The following is a 14150-nucleotide window of genomic DNA, read 5'->3' as shown; positions in this document are numbered from 1 at the left end:
TTCTTTTTTGTACTGGGGATTGAATTCACGACATTCCTCTTGCCAGGCAAGAGGATCTCCAGCCAACTTTGCCCTTCTTTAGTCACATTTTTCTATGATAAAGTCATTTGAGGTTGCATTTAGAACTCACTTGAATAATCAAGGATAATATCCCCATCTCAAGATCTTTAATCACAACCCCCAAGCCCAATTCACCATATGAGGTAAAGTTCACAGGTTGTGGGGTTAGGATCTTGATGTCTTTGAGGGCCATTATTTGGCATACCACAGTCTATCTTCTGACCCTCAAACATCCCACTGCATAATACACTGAGCCCATTTCAGTGTAGACCCAAAAGTCTTAGCCCTGCTGCATCAGTTTAAGACCAGGATCTCACTAAAGATCACCAATCTATAAGTCCTGAATGCTGTCATCTTAGGTCCCACTTAGGTGGGACTTTGGGTATAATCCACTTGGGGCAAACATCCTCTCCATCTGTAGAGTTGTGAAGTAGGAAACAAATTATGCCACATAACAGTGCATTGCATATAACTCTGGTACCAAAAGGTCACAATTCTCTTTGTTTATATTTTGAGTTTTTGACATCAGAAAAACCATGCAATATTTAAAATTGTGTATCTGATTTATTTCACTTAACATTTGATCTTAAGATGTATCCATTTCCCACCAAAAATATAAATAAAGAGCAAAATAAAAAGTAATAGGATGTAGGGAGATAAAACTTTCTCAAATGGAAGAGGATCAAGAGATAGAGGAAGGGGAGAGAGTGAGGAAGGGATTGGTGTGAAAAAGGAATCAAGAGGTATTATGTACATTACAGGAAGCGCTTTGAACCTTGTCACAGTCTGGAGGAGTCCACATTTGTAATCCCAGGGAAAGGTTGTTGGAATTCCAATAAGTAGTTCCAATTCACCATTCCCAGTGCAACCCATGGCAAGAATAAAGAAGCGAACGTATGTCTATAGTTGCGGGGTGCCAAGGGGGTCCTAAGTCCAGTTAGAACAATTGCTAACTGGAATAAAGGCCTCAATCCATGACCTAACCCAGGTTTATTAAACTGTGAAGAGGGGAGTGGCTCAGGAATGAGTGACTGTGAGAAACACGTTAGTGCTGTGAGCTCGGCTAGGTAGGAGGCATGATAGCACCTCTGCAATACGTGAAAAGAGCAATGTGCATAACACAACTTGATAAAGTATCTTGTATTTTCAGGTCTGTGCTTCATGTCCTGAGATATCATGGGTTCTTTCTTGTGCCTCAGTTTCAGCCAACAGCATGATGTCACTTGGCCTAGTTCATGCATACTAGTTGGAAGCTATAGGCTGGGCATCACTGACCTCTCCCGTTGCTTTAGAGACTACATATTAGCATCTTGGCTGGACACATATGCCTTGCTTAAAGCCAGTTGAGGGGGTAAAGAAATAGCCTATCCAGCTCTCTGTGCCTATCAATACATGGAATCTGGGCCAGGGTTAGCCAAAATGGAGACAAATGCTCTTCTTTCCAGGAGAGCTGTCCTGGTGGTCCTCCACAGGACACGTGTCAGCTTCCCACAAAGAATGTACTACTATGTACTGAAAATATATACTAATAAAAATTTTTATTAAATGACACTGTTGGTTTTTATGTGATATTTATTCTTTTATATTCTTGTCACTGTTTTATTGAACTTCTGCTTGTCAAAAAAGTTTACTGAAAGTGTGTGTTGTGTTACGTCTGTAGCAGCCTCCTGCACCTCATCTTTACTGAATCTCTTCACTGTATCCGGGGCCATGACTAGTGATTGAACTGTGTAGGTCTATGTAAGTACACTTTGTGGTGCTGCTACAGTGAAATCACCTGATAGGCCTTTCTCAGATTGCATCCCTGTTGTTAAGTGAAGGATTACAAGTACAATGGAGGGGCAGTCATAGCATGCCAGTTTCAGACATTTCCATCCCAAAGGGAAGACCAGCAAGGAAGAAAGAGATTCTAGCCGCAAGGCAATTTCAAAGGCAATCAGACAAATCCTAAAGGTTTCAAGATCTGAAACCTAAGCCCCTGGCCTTAAATTGGCATTACATAGTGTCATTCCTCCAAATGTTTTCTTGTTCAGAATTTCTTGGTCTAAAGTCTTTGTTTTTCTGTACAAATTTTGGAATCAGGTTGTCTGTCTATAAAACTTTCTACTGATATTTTGATGGGAATTACGTTAAACTTATCGGCCAACTTGGGGAGCACTGACATCTTTCACTATGTCAAATCATCCAATCTGATCTCTCCATTTATGTAAATCATTAGGTTAGTTTCAACTTCTTTCACCAGTCTTTTGTAGTTTTCAGTATAAAGATTCTATACATACTTTGTTAGATTTAAATGAAACATTGCATTTTATTTTGAAGCTATTGTGAATGGTATCTTCCAAAAGTTTGATTTTCAGTTGTGTAATCTGTAGAAATACACATTGTTTTTCTAAATTGATTTTGTGTCTAGCTACTGTATTGTGCTCACTAGCACGCACCTCTTGCAGTAAGTTGAATGAAAAGAGTGAGAATTTGGGCTGGGGGTGTGGCTCAGTGATGGAGACCTTTCCTAACAAGGGTGAGGTCCTGGGTTCAGTTCTCAAAACCAAAAAATAAAAAATAAAGAGATAAAGTGAGAACAGGAGAATAGATATGACAGCTTCATTCTCAGTTTTAAGGGTAGGCTACTCAGTCTTTTATTAAGCTCGATTTTAGTTGTAGATGTTTGAAGATATACTTCTTTTGAAGTTGAAGAGTTTCTTTTTTATTTCTAGTTTGATGCCAGCATTTATTTGTTCATTTGGGTTTAAAACATAAATGTTCAATTTGGTCAAGTACAGTTTTGCACTACTTGATATGATTATATTTTTCTTCTTTAGACTAACCATGGCAGATTACATTGTTCAGTGGTACAGAGTATTGTAAGATATACTCCTTTTGGTCACAGTGTGGTTATGTTTTATCGGTTAGAGAATTTAATTTGCTAATAGTTTTATCAACTCATTTTTCTTATTAGTTAATGTTTATGGGGAAATATTTATTAATTTCTTATACTATCTTAGTTTTGTTTTACTATGAAAGTAATATTGGCTCCAGTAAGGGAACTGGCAAGTATTTTCCCTTCTATTTTCAGCAAGAGATTTTGTGTGGATTTAGTGTTATTTTTGTCTTTAAATGTTTGGTAGAATCCACCAGTGGTATCTTCTGAGACTGGATTTCTTTTTCCAAAGGCTTTAGAGACAAATTCACTTTTTTATATAGTCACAGAATTATTCAAGTTACGCATTTAATCTTTAATGAGTTGTGCCCATTTGAGGTTTTTGAGGAATTAAGTCGATTTCCATATGTAGAGTTCTTTGTCATGGTATACTATTTTCTTTTTGATATTTTATAGGATCTGTAATGATTATCCTCTTTTTTTATTCCTGCTTTTGTAATTTGTGTCATCTCTTTTTCATCTGTCACGCTTACTAGATATAATTTTTGTGGATGTATTAAAAAAGTGATGTTGGCTCACTGTTCTCTTTATTTTCTTTCCATTTGCTTTGGGTTTGTTTTGCTTTTCTTTTCTAGCTTTTCAAACACAAAATTAAGACAAATGATTTAAGACTCCTCCCTTTTAATATGGACATTTAATACTGGTACTGTTTTAGCAGCATGCTACAAATTTTGGTTTATTCCTTTTTTATTTTCTTCAATTAAAATTATTTTCTAATTTTACTTGAGACTTTTTCTTTGATTTTTTAAATTTCCAAGATCAGTATTTAGAATATTCCTCTGACTTTTTGATTATTGATTTGTAGTCTGTTTCATTATGCTTAAGTGAGAGCATCTTTTATGTATGTTCAGGTCTTCAAAATGTGTTAAATTACATTTGATGGCCTGGAATGTGATTAATCTTGTGAATGTCTGAGTTTAAAAAGATCATACGCTCTGTCATTGTTGGATAGAGTATTTCACAAATGTAAATTACAGCCAGTTCGTTAATGGTGGTGTTGAGTCCTTCTTTACTTGTGTTAGTCAACCTTCTACGACTGATAAAATACCTAAGAAAAACAATTGAAAGGAGGAAAGATTTATTTTGGCTCCAGTTTCAGAGGGTTAAGTCCCTGATCACTTGGCTCTATTATTTGGGGACTGTCGTAGGGGAGAAGCTTATATAAAGGTACTTGTGGAGCAAAGCTGATCACCTCATGGCAGCCCTGAAGAAGAGAGAGAAAGACCCAAGGACAAATGCAGTCTTTGAAGGTATGCTCCCGCAGTCATATTTTCTCCAAGTGGGCCCAGCTCCAGAAGTTTCTATCACTTCTCAATAATCTAGCAAGTTAGGAATCCATCAGTGGATATTCCACTGGTGAGGTTAGAGACCTCATGGTCCTATCACCTTTCAAAAGCTTCATCTTTGACCCTGCTGAACTGGGGACCAAGCCCTCAAATGTGAGCTTTTGGAAGAATTTCAGATCCAAACCATAGCAGTGACCTTGCTGATTTCCTGTCTACAAGTCTTTCCTCTGACTATGGAAGTGCTGAAGACTCTGATTGTGGATTTGTCTATTTTAGTTCTGTTAGGTTTTGCTTTGTGTATTTTGAAAGTCTGTTGTGAAGTGTACACAGGTTGAGTATTCCTTATTCAAAGTACAGGGGTTCAGAAGTATTTCAGGTTTCTGATTTTTTCCCCGGATTTTATAATATTTGTATGTGGATATCTTGGGATGAGACCCAAGAATACCATGAAGTTCATTTGTTTCATATACATTTTATGCATATAGCCTAAAGAAAATTTTATATAAGATTTTAAATAATTTGGTGCATGAAAGTTAATTACTGACTTTTCTTGATGATTTACTATTTTATTATTATACATTATTCCTGTTTATCCTTGCTGATTTTCTTAGTTCTGAAGTCTACTTCATCTTATATTAACCCAGCACTCAAAACATTTTTTTTGTATTGTTTTCATGGAAAAAAAAAATAATTTCGGGGCAAACATGCTAGGGACCAAATCTAGGACCTTAAAATATACTATTCAAGCATTCTACCACTGATTTATACATACAGCACCTAAAAGTACCTTTTCCTTTTCTTTTTGTTTGAACCAGGTTTTATCTTTAAATTTTAAGTGATACCCTCATAGATAGTTTACAGTTGGTGATTTTTAAAAAATGTATTTTGTGAATCTTTTTTAATGAATTGCATTGGATCATTTATTTATAAAGCAACTATTGACATATTTATATTTAGATCTAGTATTTTAATTTGATGTGTTTGAGTCCTCTGTTTTGATTTTCTTTTTCATTTCTTCTTTGGAGTTATTTGAATATTTTCAGTGCTCTAGCATATTGAGAGCATTTCTTCTATTTCTCTATATAGTTTTATTTTGTCTTTTTTTTACAATTTTATTTTAAAGAGTGTAAAACTAAACATAACAAAGCAGATCAGAAGAAAACAATGTAAGAGGCACAGATTTCAAAGCAAGACAACAAGAGATCACCACTGTCTATCCTATTGTCTCTTGTTGTCTTCCAAATAGTTGTTCATATCTTCACACACAATGAATTCATACAAAACAAAATGATATTAAACTGGTCAGAACAGAATGATGAAGGCATTTTAGGCCTTCAAAACCAGATCATAGGGAAATCAACAATGGCTGCAGTAATATCTTTCATTCTCATCAAAATAGCTGTCCATACCTTCCTGTATGTTGAAATTAAACAAACAAAACAGACTAAAGTCACTCTGAACAAAGAATAATAGTATTGCTGGATTTCACAACGTGACGCTATGGAATCAGCACTGGGTACCATAGTGTCTCTTTTTCTTCAAAGTAGCTGTTCATTTCATAGTGCATTATATAATCGATTCTCATAAACTGTTTAGAAGTTCTATGCATGTATGAGTCTCTACGTATATAACTATCCTTTCTGTATTAGAGTGAAAAACAAAACAAAATAAATTCCTAGAAAAGCACAAAACAAAAAAGACAAATAACTAACAATAGCAAAGAACCCAAAACACTGACAATATAGGCCTTCCAAACAAGATGGTAGGAGCATAACTAGGGTTGTTATTTTACATAATGATCTTCAAGAGTTCCTCAGATCACCATACAATAATATGCACAATTGTTCCAGTCCTTTGATTGTTAACTATTTTGTTCCAAGAACTTACAGAATTTACAGCACAATCATCTTAGCTATCCTAAGTGTGTTTATATAATTTTAGATATTTTTTCTTTTCCCTTCCTTCATTTTCCCTGAGATAGTGTATTTTCCCCTTTAAGCAGACTCTTATCTTTTCACTGTATTTGTTTAGTTTTTGTATCTTATGTACTGTTACCATTTCTTACACTAAGGAGACTATATGGTATTTACACATGAGTTTGATTTACTTCACTTATGAATATGGTCTTGAGTTGCATCCATTTACTTATAAATATCTCAGTGTGATCATTCTTTATAGCTGAGTAGTACTCCATTGTGTAAAAATACTACATCTTTTTTATCCATTCCTCATCCTCAGTTGATGGGCATTTAGGTTGTTTCCAAGATCTGACTATTACAAATTGTGCTTCTATAAACATGGGTGCACATATATCACTGTGATATGACGTTTTCAGTTCTTTTGGGAATATGCCTAGAAGTGGAATAGCTGGGTCAAATGGGACTTCTGATCCCAGCTTTTTGAGGAACCTCCAGACTGACCTCCACAGTGGTTACACTAGTCTTCCCTCCCACCAACAGTGCGGAAGAGTTCTTTTTTCCCTTCAGCCTCTCCAGCATTTGTTGTTGATAGTTTTCTTTACCCTGGCCATTCTTTCTGGAGTGAGATGAAATCTCAGTGTGGTTATAATTTGCATTTCTCTAATGACCAATGATGCTGAACATTTTTTCATGTATTTGCCATTTGTATTTCTTCAACTGAAAACTGTGTATTCATCTCAGATGCCAATTTTTGGAATGGGTCTTTGAATTTTGGGGATCTGATTCTTTTTAATTCTTTAAATGTTTTGCCAATTTGTGGGTTTCACTCTGCTGGAGATTTCTTTTGACATGCAAAAACTCTAATAGGATGTGATCTCAGTTATTGACTCTGTAAAGTATTTTGAATTGGATTCTTGCTCATGAATTCTCTACCTACCCCTATGTCTTCAAGGTTTCTAGCTACTTAGTCTTAGTCTTTGTCTTAGATTTAGTGTTTCTGTTTCAATATTTAGATCTGTGATCCATTTTGACTTTTGTTTAGTACATGTGATAGGCATGGGTCTAGTTTTAGTTTTCAGCATATGGAGAGCCAATTTTTCCAACACCATTTAATAAACATACTATCTTTCCTCCAGTATTTGGCCCCTTTATCAAAGATAAGGTGGCTGAGAATGTTTGTAGTTGTTGTATCTTCTAATCTATTCCATTGATCTTCAGGTCTGTCTTATTCAAGTACCATGCTGATTTTATTACAGTAGCTTTGCAGTATAACTTAAAGTCAGGGATTGTGATGCCTCCTGCCTTGCCTTTGTTGCTGACTATTATCTACTTTTGAAGACCTATAATGTCTCCAATGTTTTGGTTTTGCTGGTTTTGTTCTTTACTGTTTTGTTCAATTTTATTATAACTGATGATATAGGCAATTTTATTAGAGATAGCAGGAGGCATTCTGGTAACCATTGTTGATCACCTTGTATTATGCTTTTACATTATCTATTATGTCCACCCTTTTGATTTGACTGACTCTTTTCTGTTATGTCACATTTGGTTCTACTCTCCTCCAAAAAAGTAATAAGAACTGTGGGAGCAACAAAACCCAAAATGAGTAATTGAGTAATTGTCATTGTACAAAAGAGAGGAAAAGAAAGTGCTCTAAATGATATAACTGCATGTATATTTAAATGTGTAAGATAGATAATGATATTACTGAGTTTTGTTGGATCATTGAACAGAACTGTTTACAGTCTCACTGTTGGAATGTCCACTTTATAAGCTTCAATTTTGTAACTTGAACAATTATTTCTAAGATGACAATATGTAATCCATTAACTAGTGATTTCCTACTGTTTATTTTTTTTCTGTAAATCTATATAACTTGTACCCTTTCTCTGCTTTTTTTCTTTTTCTCCTTAAATAAAATTAAAAAAAAAAAAGAATTGCCTTTGCTATTCTAGGTCTCTTCTGGTTCCAGATAAATTTTGAAGTGATTTCTCTAGATCTGTGAGGTATGCTAGTGGCATTTTGATTGAGATTGCATTAAATCTGTTTAACACTTTTGGGGGAACAGCCATTTTCACAATGTTTGTTCTTCCTATCCATGAACAAGGGATGTCTCCCCATTTTCTGAGGTTCTCTTTGATTCCTTTTTTAAGGGTATTATAATTTTCCCTGAATAGTTCTTTTACTTCTTTTGTTAGATTGGTTCCTAAGGATTTAATTTTTGGATGCTATTGTGAAGGATTTGGATTTCTTATTTCTCTCTCAGTGATTTTTTTGTTAGTGTACTGGAATTCTATTGAGTTTTGGATGTTGACTTTATATCCAGCTAATTACTGAATGTATTGATCATACCTAGGAGTCTTTCAATGGAGTTTTGGGGGTCGTCTATGTAGAGTATCATGTCATCTGCAAATAATGATCATTTAACTTCTTTCTTTCCTATCCTTAACTTCTTTTATTTCTCTATCTTGTCTAACTGCTCTGGTTAGTATTTGCAGTACTATGTTGAATAGGAGTGGTGATAATGGACATCCTTGTCTTGTGCCTAATTTTAGGGTAAAGACTTTCAGTTTTTGGCCATTTAATATGATGCTGGCTGTTAGTTTGTCATAAATGGCTTTTATCATTGAGGTGAAAACCATTTATTCCAATTTTCTGTAAGGCTCTTATCATTAGTAAGTGTTGGACTTTATCAAAAGCTTATTCTTCATCTATAGAAATGATCATGTGGTTTTTATTTTTGTCTCTATTGATATGGTGGATTGCATTTATTGATTTGCAAATGTTGAACCATTCCTGCATTCCTGGAATGAATCCTACTTCTTCATGGTGTATAGTCTTCTTGATGATACACTGCATTCAGTTTGCCAACATTTTATTGAGAATTTTTGCATCTATGTTCATTAGGGAGATTGGCCTGTAGTTCTCTTTTTTTCGTTGTGTCTTTCTCAAGTTTTAGTATTAGAGAATATTTGCTTCCAGGAATGAGTTAGGGAGAATTACTTCCTTTCAATTTCATTGAAGAGTTTGAAGAGTATCAGCATTAAATCCTCTTTGAATTTCTTGTAGAATTCCACTGTGAATCATCTTGACCTGGGCTTTTCTTTGTTGGTAAGGATTTAATTACATTTTCAATTTTGTTAATTGAATTTGGGCTATACAGCAGTTTTACATCTTCTTAACCCAGCTTTAGTAGCTCGTATGTTTCTAGGAATTTGTTCATTTCTTCTGTGTTATCAAGCCTAGGAGAGTAGAGGTTTTTGAAATAGGTATTGATGATCTTCTGTATTTCCATAGAGTCTGTAGTGATTTCACCCATTTCATTCCTTATTGCATGAATTTGATTTTTTTCTTTCCTTTTTAAAATAAGTTTGGCTAAGGGCTTATCAATTTTATTTATTTTTTTCAAAGAACCAACTCTCTGATTCATTGATTCTTTGTATTGTTTTCTTAGGCTCTATTGCATTGATTTCTGCTCTGAGCTTTATAATTTCCTTTCTTCTTTTGGCTTTGGGCTTGACTTGCTCTTCTTTTTCTAGATGTTTGAGGTGTAGCATTAGGTTGTTTATTTGTGTTTGTTGTTTTTCTGATGTGGGTAGTCACTGCTTCACTGCAATAAATTTTCCTCTGAGGACTGCTCTTGTTGTGTCCCAAAGGTCCTGGTAAGATGTGATGTATTTGTATTTTTGTTTGCTTGTAGATATTGTGTAATTTCTTCTTTAATTTCCTCTGTGACCCCCTGATTGCTCAGGAGTGTATTACTCAATTTCCATGTATTTGTGGGGGGTTTGCAGTTTTTTTTGTCATTAATTTCTACTTTTATGGTGTTATGATCAGATAACATTCATGGGATAATTTCAATTCTTTTGCGTTTACTTAAGCATGTTCTGTGGGCTAATATATGGTCTATTTTAGAGAACATTCCATGTGCTGCTGAGAAGAATGTATGTTCTGATGATGTTGGATAGAACACTCTGTATACATCTACCATTTGTTCATAGGTGTGATTAAGTTCTGTTATTTCTTTGCTGATTTTCTGTCTAGTTGATCTGTCCCTTTGTTTCAATGGCTTGTTAAGGTCTCCTGTTATAATTGTGTTATTGCTTGTTTGATTTTTCAATGTTATTAACATTTGTTTTGTATAGCTGGGTGCTCCTGAATTTGATGCACATATATTTAAGATTGTTATCTCATCCTCTCGAAGTTTTCCCCTAACTCGAATGTAGTGACCTTCTTTATCTTTTTTGATCTTTCTTGGTTTGAAGTTCACATGTCTGCAAACAGAATAGCTACCCCTGCTCTTTTTGGTAATCCTATTGCATGAATTACTGGTTTCCTTCGTTTGAGTTTCAGTCTGTGAGTTTCCTTTTGGGTTACATGTGTTTCTTGTTATACAGCATATGGTTGGATATTGTTTCTTGATCCATTCTGCCAGTCTGCTTCATTTAATTGGTGAACTGAAGCCATTTACATTAATGGTTATAACTGATATATATTGGTTTATTTTTGACATGTTATCTTACTTCTGTTGATTCTTTACCTTTCCACTCTGTTTAATTGTTTGCTATGTCTATCTAGAATGTCTTTCAGTATTCTTTGCGGAATTGATTTGGTGGTCATGAAGTTCTTCATCTGCTCTTTGTCATGGTAGTATCTCATTTCTCTATCCATTTTGAGGGACAGTTTTGCAGGGTACATCAGTCTGGGTTAGAAGTTGTTTTCCGTTAAGATCTGAAATACTTCACTTCATCCTCTTCTTGATTTCATTGTTTGTGTTGAGAAGTCTGCTATGATTCTGATAGGCTTTTCTTTATAGGTGATCTGTCTCTTTTCTGTAGCAGGTTTTAATAACCTGTTCTTATGTTGGATTTTTGGGATGTTGATTATTATATGTCTGGATATAGTTTTATTTTGGTTATGGTTATTTGGAGTTCTATATGCTGCTCTGATTTGTATGTCAGTTTCCATTCTCATATTTGGGAAATTTTCAGCTATTACTTCTGTAAATAGCCTCTTCATGACATTATGTTATCACTTTCTTTTTTGTTTACCCCTATCAATCTTATGTTGTTTTTCTTTGCATCACCTTGCAGCTGTTGAATTATTTCCTGATTCCTTGTTATTTGTAAAAGATCTTTCCTTCCCTTCTCACTAGCTGAAATCTTGTCTTCAAGTTCTGAAATTCTGTCTTCACTTTCATTGAGGTGGTTTTGCCAACTTTCCATTCCTGTATTCTCTTTGAATCTGCTTCATGCATTCTATTTGCTTCTTATATTGTTCATTCAGGGTTTCCATCTTTTTGCATTGTTCCTATAATTTTTTAACTATATCTTCAGCATTTCCAAAAGATGAAAAATATTAACAAAAGATGAGAAATATAAAATAAAAAGCGGCCTTTATTCTGAGAACACGGAGAGAGATGACCGGCACCCCACTGCTGGCGTCCGGCGATCTCTCCGGCGGACACGTGGCGTGGGGGCCTGTAAATAGCCTCGGTTTGGGGTGGAACCTAAGGTGGGCATTAGGGATACACAGGTAGCCCATTGGTCCTAGGTTTGGCGCCATATGTAAATTCCCAGGGGTGGGAAGATGGCGTCACAGGTAACTTCCTAGGGGCAGGGCAAGATGGGGCTTCCTGCTTCCGGTTGTGGCTTTCCTGGCTACAGTGTCCTGCCTGGGCCAAAACCTTTCATATCCCGTCTTATGGTTATTATTATGAAAAGGGGCGAAGATTTCTCTCTTTAACTACTTCCTGCTGGCAAAGGGCGCTGTACTGGAGCCTAGGGGAGTCGACGGGATGAAGGTTGATGCCCAGGTAGACGCTGCTGCCAGGTGTTTTAGCCAGGACAACTTCACTGGTGAATGCACGTATGTCAGACTGGAAAAACAAAGAGACAAAATGTTATGAGGAGACATGGCACTGTCATATTTAAGGACCCAGGTGAGGTAAAGGGAAAGGTGCCTTTGATTTAGACATATCATTCTATCAGGACCATGTTGAGGTAGAAACATTTCCGTGGTAAGGCAGAATTCTGAAAATTAAACGTGGGGTTAGGAGGAGTAGAGTTATGAGAGGTGATTACTCCCCCATCTGAAAGCATAAAAGTTAAGACAGTAGGTTGGTGAGGCTTGTCTCTGGAAGGCATGATGTTGGAGTCTGTAGGCACTACTGTTAAAGAGTCCTGCTGTAAAAATGATCATTAATAGAATGTAAGAAATTAGGAACCAACATGGATAATAAAACATGACTTAGCCTGTTAACTGTGGCTGCGAGGCCTTTGTGAAACGGAGACGGGTGGGCGACAGAAGATGAGATGACCACTCAGAATGATCAGATTTAGGGTTGGAAGGGCACCTCTTAGCCTGAGTGATGTGAAATCAGGATGGCAGTCCAGCAACTTTGATTTGGGCATGGGTCGCTGTAACCTGGTTGTAGTCCTTAGAATGATTTGCTGTAACAGAACTTTAGCAAGTATGAGAAAGGCTTTTATGTATCCTGAAAAAGTATAAACCAAGTAAGAAGACAAAATGTATCTGTCAGTCTTGACCAGGGTTACCTGAGAAATTGGTGAATAAAATAGGAAGGGGGTGGTCTGTATCACTGAGGAAGGGTCCACCAGCGACAACAGGTGGAAGCTGTTGAGGCCTTAGTGTGTCTAAGTCAGCCTGTATAAAAGGCATTTTAAGATTTAGGACTGGGGCCTGCACAAAATAGGCCCTGTTTGTTAATGGCATAGGTTGACCATCAATACCCTGTCATAGAGATTGAGGACTTAATATAGCAGCCTGAATACTCAGGAAGAACTCTGTATATATGGCCTCTATGTCCACAAATATAGAGAATGTCTTACCTGAGACTTTAGTGCGACTTGGAATCTGAGACGGACACCTTAAAGGGGGCTGTTGTTGCCCTGAACTTCCTCAGTCTTCAGCAGCGGATTTTCTGTTGGTGACGAATCTGGCAGTGTCGACATTTCCTATGAGGGCTAGAACTTAGGATGGCTTACCCACTCTCTGGTGGCTAGGACAGTCCAGTAGCCCTGGAGTAAGGTCTCAAAGAATGCCAGGATGGGGCATTTTCTTGCCCAGTATCTTCTGCTGCATTTGAGCGTGGTCCATGGAGGGGGCAGGCAGCTCCACCTTGTGTAGGTTTACCTGTCTCAGAACTCCAAGTGTCACAAGTGTTAAAAATATGAAAAACCATATTAAGATCTCTCTAAGGTTTGAAGGTCAAGTTTTGCCTTTTTGTTTGGGATTTGGACTACAGTAGAATTAAGTAAGTATGCAGGAATTTAATATTGGCATTTTGGATTAGAGACCAGGCTTTATCTGGATGGCACACCGCTTTTTTTTTTTTTTTTGGTAGGGTGACACGTAGAATAAACAAAAAAGCTTTAGTCTGCCAAACAAGGCTTTAATGGAAACATTTTGCAGTAAAGGTTTAGCAATCTTATGAATAAATCAATCAAAACTGATCTAATACTGTCAAATTCTGAACACATTTAGTGTTTTTAAATTTGTTATTTGCAGTAGTATGAACCATGACAAATAAAATAAAACTTTAAGAAAACCCTTGTCTTGAAATACAGCTAGTGGTTCCCAGCAAAAAGGAATTTATAACCTTAGTTGTTAAACAGGAGATTGGTGAAGGCTTTGATTGATAAACAAGGCTGGTAAAATTATCAGGTGGCCAATAACCTTGATTAAATGGTTTGAGAATTGTAATAAAAAAGCATCTTTTGAGCAGAACCAAATTGTAAAAAAGCATGCCTGAGCAGAGCCGCTGAGCTGCTGTTTCGAGGCGCTCCGGCAGAGCACGCCCAGTGGGTGGGGCAAGCGCTGGGATGTAGTGTGCAGGGGCGGGCTCGGACTGCCCCCGGAAATGTGTAAGATGGCAGCGGCAGCGACGACGGCGCACGGGGGAGGGAGGGGCTGGGATGGCGCATG

General features: G+C 36.5%; 1 protein-coding gene across 30 annotated transcripts in view; it reads left to right on the top strand.

Moving 5' to 3' along the window:
- The window catches only part of Kcnma1 (potassium calcium-activated channel subfamily M alpha 1), a 736611-nt gene that overhangs the window by 538701 nt on the left and 183760 nt on the right, over positions 1-14150 (top strand). The gene's annotated exons all lie outside the window — the stretch shown is intronic.

Source organism: Cavia porcellus, unplaced genomic scaffold (genome assembly GCF_034190915.1).
Source record: "Cavia porcellus strain 051 isolate PalLab524CR breed Dunkin Hartley unplaced genomic scaffold, mCavPor4.1 scaffold_28, whole genome shotgun sequence".
NCBI classification, from domain to species: domain Eukaryota; kingdom Metazoa; phylum Chordata; class Mammalia; order Rodentia; family Caviidae; genus Cavia; species Cavia porcellus.
This window is presented reverse-complemented; position numbering and strand designations above follow the sequence as displayed.